This window comes from Psammomys obesus, unplaced genomic scaffold (genome assembly GCF_907164565.1).
Source record: "Psammomys obesus unplaced genomic scaffold, mPsaObe1.curated_primary_1811, whole genome shotgun sequence".
Classification (NCBI taxonomy): domain Eukaryota; kingdom Metazoa; phylum Chordata; class Mammalia; order Rodentia; family Muridae; genus Psammomys; species Psammomys obesus.
In genome coordinates this window covers 3,352,753-3,363,058 of record NW_026594418.1, presented here as the reverse complement: position 1 = coordinate 3,363,058, position 10,306 = coordinate 3,352,753, and positions in this window count along the sequence as shown.

The window sequence follows — 10,306 nt, the reverse complement described above, 5'->3', positions numbered from 1 at the left end:
GAGGCAGGGAGGCAGGGAGGCAGGGAGGCAGGGAGGCAGGGAGGCAGGGCTCCAGACCCCACAGCCGCAGCAGAGAGCAGTAACGACCTTCTGAATGCCACCAGAGGAGAACACACGCCACCTAGGGCCCTCTCGCCGACCTCTTGACCCGCGGAACACACCCCCCACTACCACCACCACCTGGCTCTGCAGGAGTGCACGCACCACCGAAACTCCACCCCGCCAGAGCACCAGAGCATACGCCCAATACAGTGCTAGCCACAGAGACTCAGATCCACAGTACAACCCTTCCCAGGCCCCAAGTCTGCAAGTGGCAGCACAGAATACACAGGGCTGCCCAGCCAGTGATTGTATGGGCCATCCAACCCCTCAGTGGCAGAAAACCAGCTGAATAGACACCAAAGACCAGCAAACTTGTAAAATCAATATGCGCACGTGCATTCTTCAACAGCGCTTGCTATCCCTTAGCGCCTGCAATCCCTTAGTGCCTGCAACAACTTCAGTGCCTGCAGGGCACCCCTCTCACACACTGAAGGCCTCTTCATTCACCAACACCCTGTCCCTTAGGACACACCCACAAGCACACACTCAAACACACACTACCCCGCATTTGTCCATCTGTGCCTGCGAACTTTCCTTCTATAGGTATAGCTGAATAACCAACGCACACACTGAAACCACTAGACCTCACCCATTTTCCTGAAGAATTCTCCAGATACCAGAGAAAAACCAGTCTGACCTGCAGAATCCAGGAACAGACAGTGAACACTACGGATAACCAAATGGCCAGAGGTCCGCGAAAGAACACAACCAACGCAAATCAAGATATTATGGCTTCACCGGCAACCTCCAAAATTATTGGACACTCCAACTCAGCAGAAACACGAGAAAATGATTTTAAAGCTATGATTGTCCAGTTAATTGAGGCACATAAAAAGGAAACCAACAAATCTTTCAAAGAAATAGTCATAGAGATTCAAACAGTTAAAGAGGATACAAAAAAATCCCTTAAAGATTTGGCCTCCCAAATAGAAACAAAGAAAAACGAAGTGAACGAAGAAGCTCTTAAAGAAACACATGCAAATATAGCCAAACAATTGAAGGTAGAAGCAGAGGCACTAAGAGAGGAAAAAAACAAAAAAAATAGAGACCATCTTGGAGACACAGGAATCCACACTCAAACTGATAAAAGAAATGTTGCAAGACATGAAAACAGAATTAGAATCAATAAAGAAAACACAAACTGAGAAAACCCTGGAACTGAAGAACTTAGAGAAAAGAAAAGGAATCACAAAGGTAAGCATCACTAATAGAATACAAGAGATGGAAGAGAGAATCTCGGGTGCTGAAGATACACTCACAGAAATTGATACTTCTCTCGAAGCAAAAATAAAATCAGAAAAATCCCAAACACAAACCATCCAAGAAATCAAGGATGCCATGAAAAGGCAAGGTCTAAGAATAATAGAAATTGAAGAAGAAGAGGAGTCCAGGCTAGGAGGTCCAGAAAATATTTTCAAGAAAATCATAGAAGAAAATTTTCCCAACCTAAAGAAAGAGATGTCCACAAACATACAAGAGGCCTACAGAACACCAAATAGACTAGACCAGAGAAGAAACTCCTCACACCACATCATAGTCAAAACACTTAATCTACAGAACAAAGAAAAGATACTAAAAGCAGCAAGGGAAAAAGGCCAAGTAACATATAAAGGCAAACCTATCAGAATCACACCGGACTTCTCATCAGAAACTATGAAAGCCAGAAGGGCCTGGGGAGATATAATGCAGGCCCTAAGGGACCACAGATGCCAACTGAAACTACTTTACCCAGCAAAGCTTTCAATCAACATAGATGGAGAAAATAAAATATTCCACGACAAAACTAAATTTAAGCAATATTTGAACAGCAACCCAGCCTTACAGAAGATACTAGAAGGAAAATTCCAATCCAATGAAAACAAATACACCCAAGAAAACATAGGTTAAAGATAATTTCCAACAAAAATCAAAAGCAAACAAGCAATGATTCACAGTAAAATCGCCAACTCCACAATAATAGGAAATAACATTCAATGGTCATTATTATCTATCAACATCAATGGACTCAACTCGCCAATAAAACGACACAGACTAAGAGAATGGGTGCGGAAACACGAACCAACATTCTGCTGCATCCAAGAAACACACCTACACAACAAAGATAAACATTACCTCAGAGTAAAAGGCTGGAAAACAGTTTTTCAAGCAAATGCACCCATAAAACAAGCAGGAGTGGCTATCCTAATGTCTAATAAAATAGATTTTCAACCAAAGCTAATCAAAAAAGACATAGACGGGCACTACATTCTCATCAAAGGAAAAATTCACCAAGAAGACATCACAATTCTAAACATCTATGCCCCAAATACAAGAGCACCTACATTCATAAATGAAACATTATTAAAGCTTAAACCACACATTGATTGCAATACCCTAATAGTGAGTGACATCAACACCCCACTCTCACCAAGGGACAGATCAACTAGACAGAAAACAAATAGGGAAATAAAAGCACTTACAGAGTCCCTAAATCAAATGGACCTAATAGACGTCTACAGATCTTTCCACCCAAACTCAAAAGAGTAAACCTTCTTTTCAGCACCTCATGGAACCTTCTCCAAAATAGACCATATAGTTGGTCACAAAGCAAGCCTCAACAGATATAAAAAGATTGAGATAATCCCTTGTATTCTATCGGACCACCATGGACTAAAGCTGGGCATCAACAACAATGGAAATAACCAAAAACCTACACGCACATGGAAACTGAAAAACTTGTTACTCAATGACAGCTGGGTTAAGGAAGAAATAAGGAAAGAAATTAAAGACTTCCTAGAACTCAATGAAAATGAAGGCACAGCATACCCAAATTTATGGGACACATTGAAAGCAGTGCTCAGAGGAAAATTTATAGCACTAAGTGCCTTCAAGAAGAAATTTGTAACATCACATACAAGTAACTTAATGGCCCAGCTGAAAACAGTAAAAAAAAAAAAAAAAAAAAGCAGATACACACAAGAGGAGCAGAAGGCTGGAAATAATCAAACTCAGGGCTGAAATCAATCAATTAGAAACAAATAAAACCATTCAAAGAATCAATGAAACAAAAAGCTGGTTCTTTGAGAAAATCAACAAGATAGACAAACCCTTAGCCAAACTAACTAAAAAGCAGAAAGAATTTATCCAAATCAGCAAAATCAGAAATGAAAAGGGGGACATAACTACAGACACTGAAGAAATCCAAACAATCATTAGGTCATACTACAAAAGCCTATATGCCACAAAATTTGAAAATCTAAATGAAATGGACAATTTTCTTGATAGATTCCATCTACCAACATTAAGTCAAGATCAGCTAGAAAGACTGAATAACCCTATATCCCCCAAGGAAATTGAAGCAGTCATTAACAGTCTCCTCTCCAAGAAAAGCCTGGGGCCCGATGGTTTCAGTGCAGAATTCTACCAGACCTTCAAAGAAGTGCTAATACCAATTCTCCTCAAACTATTCCACAAAATAGAAACAGAAGGAACACTACCAAACTCATTCTATGAAGCGACAGTCACCCTGACACCCAAACCACACAAAGACCCAACAAAAAAAGAGAATTTCAGACCTATCTCTCTTATGAATATTGATGCAAAAATACTCAATAAAATACTTGCAAACCGAATCCAAGGCACATCAAAGATATCATCCACCATGACCAAGTAGGCTTCATCCCAGGCATGCAAGGGTGGTTCAAAATATGGAAATCTATCAATGTAATCCACCACATAAACAAACTGAAGGAGAAAAACCACATGATCATCTCTTTAGAGGCCGAAAAAGCATTTGACAAAGTCCAACACCCATTCATGTTTAAAGTCTTGGAGAGATCAGGGATACAAGGCACATACTTAAACATAGTAAAGGCAATATACAGCAAGCCAACATCCAACATCAAACTCAATGGAGAGAAACTTAAATCAATCCCACTGAAATCAGGGACAAGACAAGGCTGCCCACTCTCTCCATATCTCTTCAACATAGTACTTGAAGTCCTAGCCAGAGCAATAAGACAACTAAAGGAGATCAAGAGGATGCAAATTGGAAAGGAAGAGGTCAAAGTGTCACTATTTGCAGATGATATGATAGTATACATAAGTGACCCCAAAAATTCAAACAGAGAACTCCTTCAGCTGATAAACACCTTCAGCAAAGTGGCAGGATACAAATTCAACTCAAAAAAAATCAGAAGCCCTCCAGTACTTAAAAGACAAAAAGGCTGAGAAAGAAATTAGGGAAACAACACCCTTCACAATAGCCACTAATAACATAAAGTACCTTGGGGTGACTCTAACCAAGTAAGTGAAAGACCTGTTTGAGAAAAACTTCAAGTCTTTGAAGAAAGAAATTGAAGAAGATCTCAGAAGATGGAAAGATCTCCCGTGCTCATGGATTGGTAGGATTAACATTGTGAAAATGGCCATCCTGCCAAAAGCAATCTACAGATTCAACGCAATTCCCATCAAAATACCAACTCAATTCTTTACAGACCTTGAAAAAATGATTCTCAGCTTCATATGGAGAAACAAAAAACCCAGAATCTCCAAAACAACCCTGTACAACAACAGATCATCTGGAGGTATCTCCATCCCTGATCTCAAGCTGTACTACAGAGCAATAGTAATAAAAACCGCATGGTATTGGCATAGAAATAGAAAGGAGGATCAATGGAACTGAATAGAAGACCCAGAAATAAACCCATGTACCTATGAATACTCGATTTTTGACAAAGCAGCCAAAACCATTCAATAGAAAAAAAGATAGCATCTTCAACAGATGGTGCTGGTCTAATTGGATGGAAAAATGAAAATAGATCCATATTTATCATCCTGCACAAAACTAAAGTCTAAGTGAATCAAAGACCTCAACATAAAACCAGATACTCTAAATCGGTTAGAATAAAGTGGGGAACAGCCTAGAACTCATTAGCACAGGAGACAACTTCCTGAACAGAACACCAACAGCACAGGCTTTAAGAGCAACAATCAATAAATGGGACCTCATGAAACTGAAAAGCTTCTGTAAAGCAAAGGACACAGTCATCAAAACAAAACGACTGCCTGCAGATTGGGAAAGAATCTTCACCAATCCTTTATCTGACAGAGGGCTAATACCCAGTATATACAAAGAACTAAAGAAGCTGAAAAGCAACAAACCAAGTAACCCAATTAAAAAATGGGGAGCAGAGCTAAACAGAGAATTCTCTGTAGAGGAATATAGAATGGCAGAGAAACACTTAAAGAAATGCTCAACATCATTAGCCATCAGGGAAATGCAAATGAAAACGACCCTGAGGTTTCACCTTACACCCATCAGAATGGCCAAGATGAAAAACTCATGTGACAACACATGCTGGAGAGGTTATGGAGAAAGGGGAACCCTCCTCCATTGCTGGTGGGAATGTAAACTGGTACAACCACTTTGGAAGTCAATCTGGCGCTTTCTCAGACAACTAGGAATAGTGCTTCCTCAAGACCCAGCTATACTACTGCTAGGCATATACCCAAAATTTGCTCAAGTGCACAATAAGGACATTTGCTCAACCTTGTTTGAAGCAGCTTAATTTGTAATAGCCAGAACCTGGAAACAACCCAGATGTCCATCAACAGAGGAATGGATACAGAAATTGTGGTATTTTTACACAATGGAATACTACTCAGCAATCAAAAAGGAGGAAATCATGTAATTTGCAGGCAAATGGTGGGATCTAGAAAAGATCATTCTGAGTGAAGTATCCCAGAAGGAGAAAGACAAACATGGAATATACTTGCTTATATAGACCTAAAAGATATGATAAACATAATGAAATCTATACACCTAAAGAAGATAATCAAGAAAGTGGACACGGGGTATGATGATCAATCCTCATTTAGAAAGAAAAATGGGCTATGCATTGAACGTATGACAGGAGTCTACTGCAGAACGCATCTGAAAGACTCTACCTAGCAATGTATCAAAGTAGATACTAAGACTTGTACCCGAACCCTCGGCAGAGTGCAGGGAATCATATGAAAGAAGGGGAGTTTGATGTGGAAAGGATAGGAGTTCCACAAGGACCAAACATATCTGGGCACAGGGTCTTTTCTGGAATGGACACTCAACCAAAGACCATGAGAGGATAAAACTAGAACCTCTGCTCGGATGTGACCCGTGATAGCTCAGTAATCAATTTGTTTCCCATAATAAGGGGAACAAGGACTATTTCTAACAGGAACTCAATGACTGGCTCTTTGACCTCCCCACCTCCCAAGGGAGGAGTAGTACTGTTAGGCCACAGAGGAGGACTTTGCAGCCAGCCCTGAAAATACCTGACAAAACGGAGTCATATGAAGGGGGAGGAGGTCCTCCCCTATCAGTGGACTTGGAAAGGGGCAGGGAGGAGATGAGGGAGGGAGGGTGGGACTGGGGAGGGAATGAGGGATACAGCTGGGATACAGAATCAACCAAATGTAACTAATGAGAAAAATAAAAAGAAAAAAAAGAAAAAAGAAAAAGAAAAAAAAAACAAAACTTTTTAAAAAAAAATTAAGTCATACTTTAACAATATGAACTGTACATAAATACCATCTAGAATATGTACTTAAATTTGTGAGAAACATATTTTAATTTAAATTTGAAACAAAAGTCGGTATTTGACAACTAAACAATTCATACTATTGATGCACCTAACATACTTTTTCAAAAAGTGTTGCTATTTTATTTTTTATAACTAAAATTTTTAGTTTGTGGTTATCATAAATTATCAACTTGTTTTCTTTCTCAATGTATATTTAACGAATTTTGAATCAAAATTTCAAACTAAAATTATTGTTGATGTCCATGGTCTTTGTTGCCACAGAAAGGCATGTTGATGTTCCTGGTTTTTCCTGCTTCTAGAGGCCGTGTTCATGTCAATGATCCATGCTGTGACCCAGGGCCCTTTTGATGTCCATGGACTGTATTGCCACATGTTGAGGTGTGTGGCCATGCTGATACCAAAGACCACGTGGAAGTCCATGACCTGTGCTCCCTCTTACTGTAAAGGGCAAGGAAGCTACTTTTATAATGGTATCTGTTAAGTTTTGAACCCAGTGCAAGCAACCGAGGTACCTGTTTAACATATAAAAACAGACATGGCTTCTAGGTTCTCGCAGCACCTTTAGAATAGTCCCTATATGTTAGTTACAGAGTATGGCTGCTCTACCTGACCCTCTCCCCTGAACTCTCCAGCCCAGGGACTGGGCTGCCCTTTCCTCAAAGGCACTTTCCTATATAATCCAGACATTTTGATTACTCATCCCTTTTGTACTTCTGGCCTTCTGTCTGTTGCCTTTGGTTTTCCTTCCAAGGCTTTCTCCCCACCGGGCTCAGGGTCATGGCCACTCTGAGTTCACCCAGATGTGTCTGTTTTTGGGTATATTCTCCAACATACCCGTAAAAAACTTTCTCCTCCACCATAACCTGGAGCAATAGTGTCCTTTCCTTTTTATTTCTTTCTTTATAATTTTTTTTTAATTCGGTATTAATGACTGCACACTTAAGTTGAGAAAGATAGAAGGCTTTTGTGACAACCTCTCCTTCTACCCCTCACCTCCAAAAAGAAACATTCCAGACAGGAAGACATTGAGGAGGACTCTTAAAAATTGTGACAGAGATGCTGAAGTTTGCTACTCTTGTTAGTGGCTTCTGGCAGAGGTAGGGGTTTAAGAAGGACTGTTTACTTAAGCGGCTGGCCACTGGGAGTTTGACCATGATCCAGTGAGTTATGAGCAACACAAATTGGATTTGGTCTTTCTTTTTCTTTTTTCTTTGTTTTGGGGGGAACGAGGTCACAAGGATTGGGGAATATACCTGGGAGGACTGGGAAGTGAGTGTGACCAGGGTGAATTACATGGAATTACCAAATAATCCACAAAACTACTATGTTAGATTAAAAAATAAAAAGCAATAAAACAGAAAAACAAAAGAACAAAAACAAAATTATTGTGTTTATTCTAGGCAGTGTAATTTTCACATTTCCAGTCAATTTTTATTTAACATTATGGCAACACAACCTAAAATATATCTGATTTATTAGGAGATATTTTGGGTTCTGTTGAATATGCACACATAAAACAGGCTATACCTTATGTTTTGTACCATTCACCATATCATTCTAAAAGAATGCTCACATAATGCCTACAAAGGCAAAATGGTAGATATTGTTAGAATTTAAGGCAGATCTTAATGTCTGCATAGAGCCAATTGTTTAGAATAAACGCTTTCTTATTTATTTGTATAGTTATGTTGATTGAACATGCATTTTGAAACAATACCTTTCTGTTTAAAAACATATAAATCATAAAATATATAGCTACTGTTTTGTCTGTAGTTACTCAAATTGTGCTTAAAGTTTCATTCGTTTGTACGCTGGATCTCTTCTTCAGTATTCTAGGACTACACAACTCATTAGTCAGGTCTATTATTTCTGATAGTCTTATTTTTGCTTTGTTTGGTTACTGTATGCTCTGCTCTCTGCAAACACTCTTATGCATGTTCATGTGCAAGCATTTCTGGAGGAAGGGGTATTTCTGGGTCAGTGGGCATATGTTCCATGTTAATAGATTTTGCAGTACAATTCCCTGAAGTGACATGACCACAAATAGAAACAGAGGTAAATGTCCATTGATCTACATCTATGATAAACTGTGGTATTGTGCGTTGTTTTACTTCACCTGTTCTCTATTAGTTGTACATTTGTAGGTGATGTTCATTTATTTAATGAATAAACATTTGAGCATCTTTCATGAACCTTGTCCATTGGAAAACTGTAATTTATGATGAGGTTATATAAATAAGGTTTGATCTACCATTGTTTTGTTTCATTTACTTAAAATTTTTGAGATTCATTAGGTCATCTTGTTACATTTATTAGACAAAAATAATTTCATGCCGATTACATTTCAAACTACTTACAGTGTCTGGTTTACATTTTATTTTAATAGTGCACATTAAGTAATTTTATACCACACTGGAATTTAATCATCAAATATCTCTTGATCATGAATAATTGTGCTGTTACCTATAATGGTTTGTTTTCTTTTTCTTTTTTAAATCTATGGAATAATCATAAATGACTTTTATTTATGGTATTATTCAAGTTATTATTTCTTTTTGCAAAATATACACACCCAATGCAGAAACCCCTGTTATACATATACACCCACAGACTCATACATGAGAATGCAAAGTAAAGAAAAACACATTAATTTGCATATATATATATATATATATATACACACAGACTCATACACAAGTACACACACAGAGAATACACATACACAAACACACACAGAGACACACACAGAGAAAACAAATTTGAACACAATGTATGTTTAAAACTAATAAATCTTCCTAAATCTAATAACTTTTTTAAAACTGTCATTGTCTTTCTTAATTAGTATAAGACTAGCAATTTACACAAATAGACAAATGAATCAAATATGGCAAATAATTTCTTAAAATTTTTAGAATAGTTAAATCACAGTTTTCAAATATATTACATGTTCTCAATTATGGAAATTTCATTTAGTTTTTTTTGAAACACAGTTTTAATTATATTTTATTATTATAATAAAATGAAAATCTTATATATACTTTTTCAATTAAACACTTAAATTTATATTTTAAAGGCTATGATAACCATTATTGGACTTCAGAGTTTTCTACTCTGTTTCTACAATTAATTTGTATCAAATAAACTGGATATATTTACATTTAATGAAGAGGTCATAATATTTTGATTTTTATATGTACAATTTGCTTTGCAATGATGAATCCACATATTTCCTTATAATTAAAATATTAATTATATTATTTATATTAATATTTTTCTTGCCTTAATATGTAACATACACACACATGCACACATACACCCTGAGCATTGAGAACATTTCTTCCAAAATCAGAATGAGATAGGTTACTAGAAATATTAGTATAGCAATTGGACAAAAGCAAGACATCAAAGATATAATACTAGAAAAAGAAAAATTCAAACTGTTCTTGGATGCATGTTTCTATAGTTAAGAGACTCACAGGCAAACTTTGGAGAGAATGTATGGAATCTTATGGAAGAAGGGTGATTTAGAAGAATCTGGAGGGGATAGGAACCTCACAAGGAGATCAACAAAACCAATAAATAGATAGATAGATAGATAGATAGATAGATAGATAGATAGATAGATAGATAGATAGATAGAT